This window comes from Coenobita brevimanus, chromosome 101 (genome assembly GCF_032717465.1).
Source record: "Coenobita brevimanus isolate Jiangsu-jjx chromosome 101, ASM3271746v2, whole genome shotgun sequence".
Classification (NCBI taxonomy): domain Eukaryota; kingdom Metazoa; phylum Arthropoda; class Malacostraca; order Decapoda; family Coenobitidae; genus Coenobita; species Coenobita brevimanus.
The window spans coordinates 64,068,506-64,085,158 of record NC_137054.1 but is presented as its reverse complement, the minus strand read 5'-3'; positions in this window follow the sequence as shown (position 1 = coordinate 64,085,158).

The following is a 16,653-nucleotide window of genomic DNA, read 5'->3' as shown; positions in this document are numbered from 1 at the left end:
AGTATGTTTTCCAATTTACGTTGCTTCTCAGGATGCCATGACTCACTCTGAACTGAATGCAATCGTTTGGCGGCAGCTGGAATACAATACTAGAAAGTAAAATATACACAATATATTATAGAGACAGAATGACTAAGAGAAACAGAGTAAGAGAAAGTATCACGAGTGTATTACATAAGGTATTATAAAGAATATGATGAAAATGTGTATAACTGAAAGAATATGATAAATAAAAAGAATGACAATAGTAGCTTAATATTTGAATCCCCAGCCTTAACATGACCCTGGTGGACTGCTGTGGTGAATATTTTGTTTGATGTACAGAACGACACTACGACCACAATGCATGGCAAGAAGTGGAATAGTCTATCTATCTATTGCCAGATGCCATAATCCCATAAGGGGTGGCCATTTGACTTTGAGTTATTTGTTTTACGGGGAGGGGCACTAATCCTCCACCAACCCACTTGTTGACACGTAGGGAGCACGTATGGTTTGGTTATATGGTTACCACCCAGCGTTGTAAATGGTTTCTTGGCTTACAGGAAACCATTTGGCTTGTCACTCAATGTAAAGGAAAGAAAAGCAATAAGAAGTGACAGGAAAGATGAGAGAAATATGAAGAGAGGAGGGCAGGCACAGAAAATAATGATAAAGGCTAAAGAAGTAGGCATTAATATAGGGAAAAACTGCTTTACCTGTAGGTGAACAGTCTAATAAACTACAGCAGCAGTGCAAGGAGGATGAGTACACTAAAAACTTGTCAGGGTAAATATTTGTATAGTCAATAAGTAATGGCGTGTGTTTATTGCAATGGAATAAACTACCAACAACAGTGGTTAGTGCAAGGAGTATAGATACACTACAAACTTGTCAGGATAAATATTTGTATAGTATAGTCAATAAGTAATGGCGTGTGTTTATTTCCAGGCTGACGTGTATCCTGACGACAGTCACACGAGTACAGTCAGCCTCGTCTTTCGCGGTACTCCACTTTGGCGGCTCCAGTTTTTCCCGGGTGAGTAAACCATCACAAATACACAAGTTTAAGCTGTATTTTGGCATAATTTAACATTTGTTGGTAAATCATCTCAAAATACACTTTAAACAAGTATATTGTAATATCTGGTGATGTTTTGGGCCACTACAAAGGGTTTTAGGCCATTACATAGTAAATTATGTCTGTGGCAGACATTTTATAAAGGTTTCAATTCGCGGAAATTAGTTTATCGTGGGTGTGCATGTAACGCAACCCCAGCAAAACACAAGGCCTTACTTAGGACAACATTCTGACTTTGTATATCGTCTTATTGGAACAACTGTACAGTACGTTACAGATTTCATACTGTACAGTGTTTCGTTTTCTGCCTTTCCTATATATAGAAACATGTCTGTTCTTTCCAACAGACTTGGTACTTATACTTTTCTTTTTCCTTCTTCGTTGGTCGGAGGGTGTGGTGGGCAAGAAATGTCATTTCCTGTTCTATACTTTTCTCTTTCTTCTCAACCAATAACTTGGATACGGGCCAATAGGTCTCCTGTTATCAATGGTTCCTATGTATTCTTAGATTTAATCCTCACAGTTATAACCATCATCATCATCATCATGGTAACTCTCAGCACCACCACCACTGGCTACATTAGATCAAAGCCACCACTATATAACGCCATCACAAGCTAGGACAGAGGTAGGACACAAGATGCAGTAAGGTGGAGCGGCCTGGCACACTACTGTTAACCTACAATACACCAGTACCCAGGCCAAGTCATTGTTCTGCCTCTCTACTTTTATTCCTTCTCTTCTCTTGCACCTTTTACTTCATTTCTATTCAGTTTCTACATTTCTCACTTTCTGTCTTTCTCCTGTTCTTTCTTTCGTCCATTATTTCTTCCATTTTCCTTTTCTTTACAACAGTACGGCATCACAAGCTACATGAGAGGTCATTGCAACGAATCCATCTTCATCATTATCATCATCATTATTACATGCACAAAGGTCATCATCATCATCATCATCATCATCTTTCTCGCTACTATAAAAGCGACGGGATCATCATCATCTTTCTCGCTACTATAAAAGCGACGGGCACTGTGTAGGATCCAGAACTTAAAAGGAATACTGAACACCAGGAGATTATTAGCATCTGATAAAAGCTGTTTAGTAGCACACACACACACACACACACACACACACACACACACACACACACACACACACACACACACACACACACACACACACCTATTATTCAAAAATGTCTCTTCACAAATCATACTAACACCCTTACAATTGCCTTTTAGCGACTTATTCACCAAGTCATCTTAACTCACAGTTTTAAATTGTTGATTCATGTCATTCACCAAACACCAACACCCACACAATTACTCTTCACTGATTCACATATATTCACCAAACACCAACACCCACACAATTACTATTCACTGATTCACATATATTCACCAAACACCAACACCCACACAATTACTATTCACTGATTCACATATATTCACCAAACACCAACACCCACACAATTACTATTCACTGATTCACATATATTCACCAAACACCAACACCCACACAATTACTATTCACTGATTCACATATATTCACCAAACACCAACACCCACACCAGCTCACGTGTGTTCTCCCTCCCAACACTTGAATAAAACATTGTATTATTTCACCTCTTAATTGTCAGGAATCTGTAATGGCTTTGTTGGTGTAGTTATGGACAAAAATATTGATCCACTCTCTTTATATTTATCTGAAACCCAGTGATGTGATCTTTAAAACCTAACTAGCTTCTCAGAATATTATATACACATTTAATAATTCTTCGACTGAAAATTTGAACGATATTACAACCTACAAATGTATTGTCGATTAAAAAAAAAAAAAAAAAAAATCGAGGAGGATGGGTGCGATGATATCCAAACTGTTCGATACAGCTTGTGGATTCTATTGTCTGTCTGTCTATAGCCAGACGTCTTAATCTTGTAAGGGGTAGCCACAAACAAATCGCCTCCATGGCCCCCTTTCCCTGCCATTTCGTTGTCCTCCCTCCAATTTACACTCCCCTCTCTCATGTACAGCACAATCCCTCTATTCCATTCCTCCATCTCATCCTCGGTCTCCCCCCTCCCTCTCCCCCTCCACCTCACTCACACGCTCAAGAAGATTATTTATCACCTGCATATAATGATCCGATCTCTGTATGTTTGTTGGTTTGTTTGTTACCGTAACACGGCAAAAACTGCACAACGTAGAGCAATTTTTGTTGGAACACGGTACCGTTAAAATGCTCTAACTTGAAAAATAAAACAATTTCCAGTCCAATCGGGCCATCGGCTCCCCAGTTATTATGACTCATTTCTGAACTTTTGACAGCGAGCGAAGGCCGCTGAAGGCTGCCATCATAATAAAAACTCGAGATTTGTCCCAAGCAGACGATATAAGTGGTCTTTGTGAAAAAAAAAAAAGTTAGGCAGCGTTGTGACTAAGCCTTAGGTATTTTCCAGCATCCGTCGTCCATGGTGTCAAAGTACTTCGTGCTGAGTGTGCACCCATACTTTTTTGATCGACTGTACCTGGTATTGGTTTTTCCCATAGGATTATCATTAGTAAAATATCAGTACTGAATACTATACCCTGTTTACTTTAACTTGGCCTAAACTGACCATCTATCCATCATGAATGCCGAGCTATAGCAAGAGATTAACGCTTGGATATGATGCTAGTCACGAAAAAGTGATGTGAAAAGAATGTAGAGCCGTAATATTATCTTATCCTGCTATATGAGCTACGGGAAAGGTATTTCATAAGGACGAATCTATAGGAACGATGGCATCCAGGTGATTGATGCTTCTGTATATATTCGCTTAAAGGCCGCCTTCGCTCGATGTCAGAAGGCCAGAAATGAGTCAACTTGGGTACCGGTGCCCGATTGGACTGGAAATTGTTTTATTCTCCAAGTTAGATCATTTTAACAGCACCTTGCTCTAACAAAACTTGCGCTACGTTGCGCCGTTTTTGCTGTGTTACGGTAACAAACAAACAAACCAACAAACATACATAAATCGGATCATAATATAGTTTGGTAAGCGGGTGCGTGTTAATCGCTTACACCCGAGGACACAAGATTTATTTTATCCTTGATGTAAGCAGACGATTTCAGTCAACTAAGGAGATACTGTAAGTGGTGAAGGAGATAATGAAGCTTATATCTAACCCCTTCATTAGAAAAGGTCGCTACTGTGCTGAGTAAACTTGTCTAGAGAGAGGGAACAGGAAATGAGCCGGGGCGTTGGTTGATCTGGTGACCTGCGTCGCCCCATGAAACCATCAAAGAGCGGGCAGAGTACTGGCCTTGGTGAGCAAAGCAGTGGGTGTGAGACGGACTGGAATGTTGGTGGGCGGTGGGGCTGGGGCAGGAGAGTGTACCCTGTGGAAATGGCTGTGGCAGGATTACTGGTTGCAGTGCAGCCAAGATTAATGCCAAAGATTCCTCCAAAAATGAAAGACGAGGAGGGGAGGGATAAAGAAATGGGCGTGGGAGATGAAGGAGTGGGTGGGACGAGGTAGAATTGTGAGGGTGGGGGTGGGACTGGGGAGACGCCAAGATAATATACACAATGAAAATGGACGTTTTAGCATTAAAATTTTAACAGCAGTGAAGGATTATTTCAAAATATTCTTCACGAACAAGAGCTAAAAAAAAAAAAAAAAAAAAACTCATTGCTCTTATTTCAGTAGCGTATTGAGAGGCAGGTAAAAACCCCTGCTGGGCTGCCAGGTGTACAAATGCTGGTATAGTTTGTTTGCCTTGTGTCCGTGTGGCGCATTTCACTGGCTACTTTGATGGCAGTTTATCCCGCTGCTGTGTTTTACTGGCCCGGGTTCTGCAGCCTGTCTGTTCTGTTGGTCATGGCCAGAAGGACGCCATGGTGATGATGGTAATAACGAGGATATGAGGCTGAAGTTGATCGTGATGATTATAAGTATGATTATATATCATCATCATCTTTTTCCTCTTCGTCTCCTTCTCCTTCCTTCCTGCTTGTTCCATTCTTCTGCTTCTTCTTTATTTCGTTTTTCTTTAATTCGTTCTGTCTTTTTCTCTTTTCTTCTCCTCCTCCCGCTCTTCTTGGCTGATACAAACAGCTGCTGAGCCTGTGTACGGAATACTTTGATGCGCAGCTCTTTTGTATAGAACATTTCGTAACATATCTTCCTGAGCTATTTAGGTCGCAAATTACCCCTCAGTATCCTTTTGTATGCTATTTATCTTTGAAATTCGACAGTGTTTGCATCAGTATATACAAAATAATATAAGTACGTAATAGGCAAAATAAATCGCATATGAAGAGGTGATGGGAAAGTTGCTAAGAGAACGAGAATACGACCCATTGTCTTTGTAGACTGTAGGTGAGAGGCGGGGCACAGATAACGATAACAGCCAGTGGCATATCACCCCCGTAGTGGTGTTGGCACCCGAGGCGGGGCACAGATAACGATAACAGCCAGTGGCATATCACCCCCGTAGTGGTGTTGGCACCCGAGGCGGGGCTGGCATAATACAGTACATTTAAGGCCTGAGTGTTGGGAGAGTGTAACAAAGATCCTTGCAATTACTGACACTGTTGATAAAGCAACATTGCATGCAGTAATAAGCAGTATGCTAATTCGCTGTCACACTGTTGATAAAGCAACATGGCATGCAGTAATCAGCAGTATGCTAATTCACTGTCACACTGTTGATAAAGCAACATTGCATGCAGTAATAAGCAGTATGCTAATTCACTGTCGTGAATACAAAAACTCCAGTAGCACTCATTTGCCAGATGTAATTTTTAAAACTAAACTGTCACGTCACTACTTCGTCTTTGACATGTTTTCATCCATGTACTATGCACAGTATATGTGTTGTGAACTAACTTTATATTTCAACACTAAGAAATGCTTTAGATATAAATGTCCCATCCTGTATTTCATGTAGCGCCTTCCATCACCACAACTTTATATTTCAACACTAAGAAATGCTTTAGATATAAATGTCCCATTCTGTATTTCATGTAGCGCCTTCCATCACCACAACTTTATATTTCAACACTAAGAAATGCTTTAGATATATATGTTCCATCCTGTATTTCATGTAGCGCCTTCCATCACCACAACTTTATATTTCAACACTAAGAAATGCTTTAGATATAAATGTCCCATCCTGTATTTCATGTAGCGCCTTCCATCACCACAACTTTATATTTCAGCACTAAGAAATGCTTTAGATATAAATGTCCCATCCTGTATTTCATGTAGCGCCTTCCATCACCACAACTTTATATTTCAACACTAAGAAATGCTTTAGATATAAATGTCCCATCCTGTATTTCATGTAGCGCCTTCCATCACCACATCCAACAGGAAGTGTGGGCCAAGTTTTGACGTGAGACCTTTTGCAATCAGAATATTCGTTCAACTTCAGCCCAGCCTCGTCTACAGCCACACAGTCATCCATCTAACCACACAACCTTGCATCCAACCACACATCTAACCACACCACTGCTCATTTTTAACAACACAAGCACGCATCTGACCACACAACTACTTACCTGCTCACAACACCACGCATCCAACCACACAAACATCTAACCTCATAACTACTTACCTGCTCACAACACATCAAACCAACAAACAAGCATCTAACCACATAACTGCTCACAACACCACGCATCACACCACACAAACAAGCATCTAACCACACAACTACTTACCTGCTCACAACACCACGCATCCAACCACACAAAGAAGCATCTTACCACACAACTGGTCACAACACCAGGCATCAAACCACACAAACAAGCATCTAACCAAATATTTGCCTGCACACACACACACACACACACACACACACACCTAATCACACAACTATTTTTGATAGGCTGGATTGGGAACACATGCTGTTGCATAGTACAAATATCACTGGATCAAGTAACATCTTTTCAACCAGGTGATCGATGGTTATACAATGGGAGTTGCTGGTATGCGCATTTTTTACCCAAAGGTAAATAGTTCTGGAGAGTGTATTTTATTTTACGTCGTATTGAATTCATTCTTATGCTGTATTTTAAACAATATAAGGCAAGGACATTCGTGGAAAGTTGCCGGATATAATTTCAAAAACATCGTCCAGTGTTTCAAAATGTGAAGACGGAAGGGTCATATTTTTCTTTGATAGACGGGACATGTCATATGAACTTTATTTCATTAACGGACTCAGTGTTATAACAACGTACAGAATATGTAAAATGTATGCACAACTAACCCGTGATGCATGTTGAAATAGACCCGCGGTGGCAATATAAGTCGCTGCGCCGCGCATGCCCAACAGATCAAGAGTACCAATGTTTCGGATGGTCTAATAAATCAAGGATGGAAATGAGTTACTTGAGAGGAGCATGTGGAGTGACATGGAGGGACAGGTTGACGAATGAAGAAGTGAAGGAACGTTGTGGGGTAGATGTGGATGTGGTTGAAAAGATTAGGAGAAATACACTGAGGTGGTTTGGACATATGGAGAGGATGGAGAATGAAAGACTGACTAAGAGGGTGTATGTAGGTGAGGTGGAGGGAGGGAGAGGGAGGGGTAGACCGAGGATGAGGTGGAGGGATGGAGTTGAGAGGTATATGAGGGAGGGGGGGGTGAGTTGGGGGGAGGGGAGTCAAATGGTGGGTGACAGAGTGACTTGGAGGCGTTTTGTCTGCGGCCACCCTTTGCGGGATTAGGGCGTCGGGCTATAGATAGATAGATAGATAGTATTGTTTCCATTGTACTCCAGCAGATTAGTCGCTTATGCATGAAGAAATTATATAACTATGTTATTAAGCCCAATGTGTATTAATTAACTAGCACGAGGCGTGACTGATTTATATACGCTTAGAAAGTTACGGTGTGGTTTCTGACGCCCTGGCACGGAATGGTTGGCACCCCTGCTTTTCCCATCTTCAGCAAGATCTCACGCTGCCACGCAGCGGCAGGCAGTCAAAGCCAACCTCAAGTTCAGTGATGTTTGGAGTGGTGGAGATGGGAGTGTTGTATTGTTTTTATTTTATTTTTTATTTATTTTTTTCGTGTGCGTTCGCGCGATTTTCGAAACCACGAGTGACTGCCTGTTGTGGCCTGGTGGTGGTGCCTGTATAGGGGTGTGGAGCAGACAGGTGGAGGCTGGGTCAAACGAAGGGCCAGGTGGTAGACTGATCGGCTTTCCCCTACGCCATCTGCAAGGAAGGTCAGCCATTTTTATCATTCGTCCATGTTGTGGATGACATTGGAGGCATTGCAACTTCATTGATGATTCATTTTGCGTAATTCACGTAAGCGTCCTGTTTAATGCCAGTTAAGTAGTTTGAATATCGTTATGCTTTACATCGATAACATACAGGAGGATATTGATATGTAATGTGCAGAATGAATAATAATGGAAGTTAGGAGATTTGCGGTCACTTGGGCGACCGATTATTCAGTTACTGAGAGTGTCTTTTGCGGTAGTGATAAATGTACAGTTTAATCAGCAGAGAAACCTTAACAGTTCACTTCTAATGGTAGTTTGATTCCAGTATTTTTTTTTTTTTTTTTAACAGTATTTCTTAGTGGTGGTAAAGGGTTACTTAGTGGTGGTTTTGTTTCCCGCTCTTTTATGTTATCCATGGTTTGCTTCCCCGACGCGTGGTGCATCCTGGGCGTAATGGCTGACACACTTAACGCTGCGCAATTGTACCGAAATAAAGTTGGTTTTCCTTTCGGTGCGTCTGGTTGTTACTGTTGGATAGTTTAGACTAGATTGGGTTAGGTTAGGTTAAGTAAGGTTATGGTAGAGATTGGATTAGGTTAGGTTAGGATGTCTTGCTAGGATAGATTAGTTAAGAGATTAAGGATAAGCTATGAATATGTAAGGTTAGGCTGCAACAGCTGTAAAAATAAATTTCAGTTGATTACGTTTTAGAAAGTCTGCCATTACTCCTGAGAAACCAACACGAGTGAATCGGAATGAGCATTGACAAAAGCAACAGGGAAACAAAATCAGCAGTAAATAATTTTTAAAAAGGCATCAGAAAAATAGAGAGAACAACCTGGGAGTGGAGGAAGTGAATCGGTAAGGTATTTCTGCGGCCCAAACTAAACCGTATTTTTACCATGATAAACTTTCTTTATTGTCAAGAATTATTTTGTAGGTACCGGTAATCCTTAGGGAGACATAGGACCACTCATTAAATTATTTATTTATTATTATTATTTTTTTTTTGCCTCAACTGAATCAGTGACGTGGTAAAGATGTACAAAGTGTTTTTTCGAGTACAAAAGGGATCCATCATTAATCAGAAAGTGTGATTGCGTAAGGGATAGGTTAGGTTAGGGTAGGATAAGTAAGGTTGGGTTGTTACGAAAATTTAGGTTAAGTTTGGATAAACTGTCGCCGATAAGGGTGGTTTCGTTCAGAAATGACGTTCTAAAGTTGAGTCCGTCTTTTCCCGCCCCACAAGGCGTCCATCCCTCAGCACCGTTAGGGATTGTAAGCAGACTGCTTTAAAAGCTTCACCACTCTTATAAGAAATTAAAAAATACATAAACTTGAAAACGCAGTCATAAAATAACGCAAAGAATCCCTTGGAAAACTATGGTAATGAACAAAACGCAAGATAAGGTGGTCGTACGCACCCTTAAGGATTACCATTTTGTAGCCGTGATATATATAGCAGGTGGTTGGAAAGGTTGCTCTAAAAGAACTGGACAAAATTAAGGACAAAGCTGGAAGAATTATTATTAGTCCTGCATTTACAAATGAAATACCTCCCCTACAAGAAAGAAGGAATGTTGCCTTCCATGCGTTATTTTACACATAGATTTATGGCAAATACTTAGACGATTGCATCGTTTGTATCAGCTCTCCAAGCCCTTCCCCCATGTTACACGGCCATCTGGTAGTGCACATGGCTGGACTGTCACATTGCCATATGGCAGAATTCCTGCCTGTCAGAGTTCTCTTATTCCCCGAATTAGCCTATATCAGTTTGGAACCCTCTCTTATTCCCCGAATTAGCCCACATCTGTTTGGAACCCTCTCTTATTCCTCGAATTAGCCTACATCAGTTTGTAACCCTCTTTCCCAGAATAGTTTCCCCCCAAACTTCAGCCTACAGCAGTTCAAGTACAACTGTTACAGATTTTTTTTTTCTTTTTTATGAATGGAGGACATATTTAACCTTGTGTATGGATTTAATTTAATTTGTTTTTCCCTTCTCTTCATCTTCTGTTAAAAAAAGTGTTTCAGTCATTATTATCGTCTAGTCACTGGGTGACTCGTAATGAGAGGTTTTGATAAACGTTTCTCTCTCTCTCTCTCTCTCTCTCTCTCTCTCTCTCTCTCTCTCCGTGCACGTCTTTCTACACCGTCTTTTTCTACAGCTAACATTATAACACCTTTTCCCTCACTTTTATCACCCAGCCTTTACACCTATACACCAAAACCTCCCCACACCAAGACTTTTTTTTCACACATTATACGTCTTCCCTCCCAATGCCTCATTTGTCCACACCATATTCTTTCCACACCTCATACACCCACACCTTCCCACACCTACATTTTATTTTGACACATCTTACACATCGCACCTTCCCACACCCCCTTGTGTTCATGCTGTTTCGTTTTATACACATTTATACACACATCTTGATGCTTCATTTTCACACCTTTTTTAGTCATCCATTTTTTTTTCCCCACTATGCATCTCCCCTCTACTCACCTTTTTCTCACATCATTGTTATACGCCTAACATTCACATTTTTTTTTTTTTCATAAACTAGCTCTTTTCTGCTAAACCTACCCATTTGCTACACCTCAAGCACTTACCGTATGCCTCCATACTTACCATTGATTTTTTTCCCTACACATTTCAGTCATACATTTTCATCGTTCATCTCTTCCCACATCTTGATTTCAGTTCCTCTGTTTTAACACTTTCTGCCTTTACTCTTCTCTCTATATTTTCCCCCAGCCTTACATATAACATCTGGCTCCTCCCGCAGTTATTGTTTAGCTACACTACACCTACACACCTCTGTGAAAACCTAACTCCCATCCCTTCCAACATTTTTTTATCCCACTCCCCTCACATTCACGTCTTACTTTTTTTTTTTTTTTTTTTTTTTTTTTTTCCCAACCGTGCCGTTAACATGGCTTCCCACACCTCCGTTCCACTCATTCTCACCACACCACCTCTTCTCACAAGCTGCACACCTTACACTTTTACTCCTCCTCCTCCCACCTTACACCTTAACACCACCACACACCCCTTCCCACACCATACACGTCAACACTCCACCACACCCATACATCTGCTCTTCAGACACCTTCACGGCTAAACCCTTTCCTTTCATTTTCCACCATCACCCCCAAACCACCCTTTATTGTCTACAGCCCAGCCATCGTGCTTACAGTATGTGCCCCCCTTCTCTCTCTCTCTCTCTCCCACACACCCACCCACACACACACACACACACACACACACACACACACACACACACACACATACTTAACTCCGTTCAGTTTCTAAGACCTTTCAAACCCCTTCAGTCCGATCAACCCTTGCAAGTCACCAGAAAATTGATGAGGAAAAGTAAAAATATAATGTAAGGACAGCCATCTACAAGAAATATGTTTCTTATCTCTTATAACCTTGAACTTTGACCTAATGACTTTACTACTGGAACTTGACCTAGATGGGGTCAGTGGGTAGGCCTACCAGCCTGCAAAAGATAGGTTAGTCGATCAAGGCTTTCCATAGTTAATAGTACAACAGACACACCATCACGTACCTGGATAGACTACGACTTAAGTAATTACCTGCCCTTTATGCCGTTGATAAAAAGGTGTTGTTATGATGCACGACCTAAGTGTTTAACTTCTTTATCTATCTGTCTATCTATCTATCTATCTATCTATCTATATATATATATATATATATATATTTATATATATATATATATATATATAATCTCTTGGTACTATTTCTATATTATTCCTTCCATCAACACAGCGCAACGCAACGCAACGCAAAGCAGTGTCACGTCACACCATGCAACACAACGCCAGACTGTAACACAACTCTTGCTAGCCTGGTGTACCGTAGACATCATACTGAGTTACCTCCACTCCATCCCACCGCCCTCATATAGATCCTCTTCTTTTTTTTTTAATGCGAGGAAGAAGGAACCAAAAGAACTAAAGGATTACACTACTTTCCCCTCCACACCACACCACATTGCTAGAAGACGAGTCACATTCTAAGTGCCTTTGGAGATTTCGCAACACTCCTTATTAGCCGACTTATTCTGCACATTGCACCTTAAGATTTTTTTTTTTTTTTTTTTTTTTTTAGGTTTTTGATGCAAACTACTCTTCTGTCGATATAAATGGCAACATATTATACAAGGGAATGTGAAGGTGTCCTATGCAAGGTAAATCGCTAAGGCAAAGGAGCCACGAAGCCTGCTATGCCACTCATCATACGTGCCGTTGTGCTGTAATGTCATTGTAGCCAGTCATAAAATACACTGCTTCATAACTCTCCATTGTGGTTCATAACTCGCCACAGTAATCTGGCTCCACCTCATCACATTCTACTATTACCTCACTCCATCTTACCACACTATTAAGTCCACCGTACCACACATTTGCCAGTATTACTCCACTCCCAACCTGACTCCATCTTACCACACTATTAAGTCCACTGTACCACACATTTGCCAGTATTACTCCACTCCCAACCTGACTCCATCTTACCACAATTTACCTATTAGGCTACTTCAGTAATTTGCAACTTAATTTAGCCCCACCACCCCACCACAGCCTAATGCCATCCACAATCCTCTGTAACTCCAAATCACCACACACTTCCACGGCTCCACCCACCTCACCACAATCCACTACAATCCCACTCCACCTCTCTACAATCCTTGTAATCCCGCTCCACCTCACCCGAATCCACTACAATCCCACTCCACCTCTCTACAATCCTTGTAATCCCATTTCACCTCACCCGAATCCACTACAATCCCACTCCACCTCACCACAATCCCTATAACCCCACTCCACCTCACCACAATCCCTATAACCCCACTCCACCTCACCACAATCCCTATAACCCCACTCCACCTCACCACAATCCCTATAACCCCACTCCACCTCACCACAATCCACTATAACCCCACTCCACCTCACCACAATCCACTATAACCCCACTCCATCTCACCACAATCCACTATAACCCCACTCCATCTCACCACAATCCACTATAATCCCGTTCCACCTCAGGACAGCCTATTATAACTTGGCTCCACCCCAGCCACCTTTCCCACACCCCACCTAGCCTGGTCCTGGTCCCTTCTACGCCCCTACCAAGCTGCCTGTCACTCTGCCGACCACAAATTCCACCTCACGTCGTCACATTCCACACCGCCATAAGGGTCTGTGTGATCTGTGTATCTGTTTGCAGCACCTTAACCAACCACACATCCTCACCACGGCATTATACATTTGACCTAACACTAAAGCAGGTGTTCTTAAAGTAGTGCCTCGATACCCCCAGGGGGTATCGAAATGGCCTTATGGGGGTATCCAGAAAGGTATCCTGAAAAAAAAGAAAATCGTGTATGGTAACTACGACTAACTAATCTGTGTATGAATGTTGTTTTTTTTGAAAATATAAATAAAGGAATCTATAGAATTCAACTGTTTGTTCATAGCCATTCTCTCTCTCTCTCTCTCTCTCTCTCTCTCTGGAAACTGAAAGTGGAAGGAGTAACAGTATTAGAGAGGGGCTATCGGGTTGACTCGCAATTGAATCTGGGGGTATCGGGTCTGAAAAATTTTAAGGACCAGTGCGCTAAAGGATTACACTACATTCCCCTCCACACCACACCACACCACACCTAACACTAAAGGATTACACTACCTTCCCCTCCACACCACACCACACCTAACACTAAAGGATTACACTACCTTCCTCTCCACACCACACCACACCACACCTAACACCAAAGGATTACACTACCTTACCCTCCACACCACACCTAACACCAAAGGATTACACTACCTTCCCCTCCACACCACACCACACCTAACACTAAAGGATTACACTACCTTCCTCTCCACACCACACCACACCTAACACTAAAGGATTACACTACCTTCCCCTCCACACCACACCACACCTAACACTAAAGGATTACACTACCTTCCTCTCCACACCACACCACGCCACACCTAACACTAAAGGATTACACTACCACACCACACCACACCACACCTAACACTGAAGGATTACACTACCTTCCCCTCCACACCACACCACACCACACCTAACACCAAAGGATTACACTACCTTACCCTCCACACCACACCTAACACCAAAGGATTACACTACCTTACCCTCCACACACCACCACACCGCACCACACCTAACACCAAAGGATTACACTACCTTACCCTCCACACCACACCACACCTAACACCAAAGGATTACACTACCTTCCCCTCCACACCACACCACACCTAACACCAAAGGATTACACTACCTTCCCCTCCACACCACACCACACCACAGGATTACACTACCTTACCCTCCACACCACACCACACCACACCATACACTAAAGGATTACACTGCCTTCTCCTCCACACCACACCACACCTAACACCAAAGGATTACACTACCGTCCCCTCCACATCACACCACACCACACCTAACACCAAAGGATTCACTGTCTTCCCCTCCACACCACACCACACCACACCTAACATCAAAGGATTACCCTGCCTTGCCCTCCACACCACACCTAACACTAAAGGATTACACTACCTTCCCCTTCACACCACACCACACCACACCACACCACACCTAACACTAAAGGATTACATTACCTTCCCCTTCACACCACACCACACCACACCACACTGCACGCACCACACCACGCCTAACACAATAGGATTACACTATCTTCCCCTCCACGCCACTCGTCGTTACACAACAACACAACACACGACACTAAACCCCACCACAACACACCACACTACATAAAATAAAATAAAATAAATCTGGCCCCACCAGACCACAGCCGACCACAACACCGCGCTTTAGACGACACCACACCTAACACCAAAGGATTACACTACCTTCCCCTCCACACCACACCACACCACACCACACTGCACCGCACCACACCACGCCTAACACTATAGGATTACACTACCATTCCCTCCACGCCACTCGTCGGTACACAACTACACGCTAAACCACACCACACCACACCACAAAGTAAATCTGGCCCCACCAGACCACAACCCACAACAACACCACGCTTTAGACCACACCACTCCTTATACCATTCTCATAGACCCCCATTCTTTATAATAGTACGTCTCACAACGCATCACAGCACGGCACACCACATAACACCACATACCACACGACATCCCATCACACCACACATCTCACCAGCCCACCACATAACACCACACCATACCAGATTTCATCAATATACCCCACCCCACCAGACCTCACTCCACCACATCTCTCCAGCCTCCAGCCCAAATCCCAGCAGCCACACCTCTCCGCATTCAACAACGGCCAAATTCCACACCAACCACGCCCAAATCCCCCCAAACCCACGTCCATCTTAGATCCCACGCCTTAATCCCATTCCCAAACACGCCCAAATCCCACTCAGCCCTACCTGAATCCTGTCCTCATCCAGCCTCCCAACCACGCCCAGATCCCACGCGCAATTACCAGGCACAACCATGGTCAAATCCCATACCCCGCCCCACCCAAATCCCTTGCCCCGCCCCACCCAAATGCATGCCCCGCCCCACCCAAATCCCTTGCCCCGCCCCACCCAAATCCCTTGCCCCGCCCCACCCAAATCCCTTGCCCCGCCTCACCCAAATCCCCCTCCCCGCCCCACCCAGATCTCACGCCCAGCCACAAGCTCAGCCACATTCAACTCTCACTCCCAGCCAGTGCCAAATCCTACACCTAGACATGCCCAATCCCAACCAGTTCTATGGTAGCCGCAGCGAGAAATGAACGCTGTGGTGGGGCAGGCGGGATGACCTGGGATTCCCCCACTGTTGCCATATCCAAATGTCACCGACCATAGAGGTAGGATGTCACCGACCATCGGCCACCGCTGCAGCCCCGCTCCATGATCCTTACCCTGTGTCTCTGGCTTTCTCTTTCTCTCTCGGTTTCTATATAAACTGGTGTATTTCCGAAACTAATTATGAAATTATTATGACTTTTGTTCCACACCACCACTGAGGTAAAAATCAAGGAGAGTTTTCTGTATAAAGGTTTCCCCCCCCTTGTCTGAGGGCAGGTCAGTTCTGGCGAGTGTATAATTATAGGTCAGGCGGAGGTATCGGCAAGGCCGCACTCCCCCGCTCATATGCCACATTTAGGAGGGGGGGGAAACTTTTATACAGAAAACTCTCCTTGATTTTTACCTCAGTGGTGGTGTGGAACAAAAGTCATAATAATTTCATAATTAGTTTCGGAAATACACCAGTTTATATAGAAACCGAGAGAGAAAGAGAAAG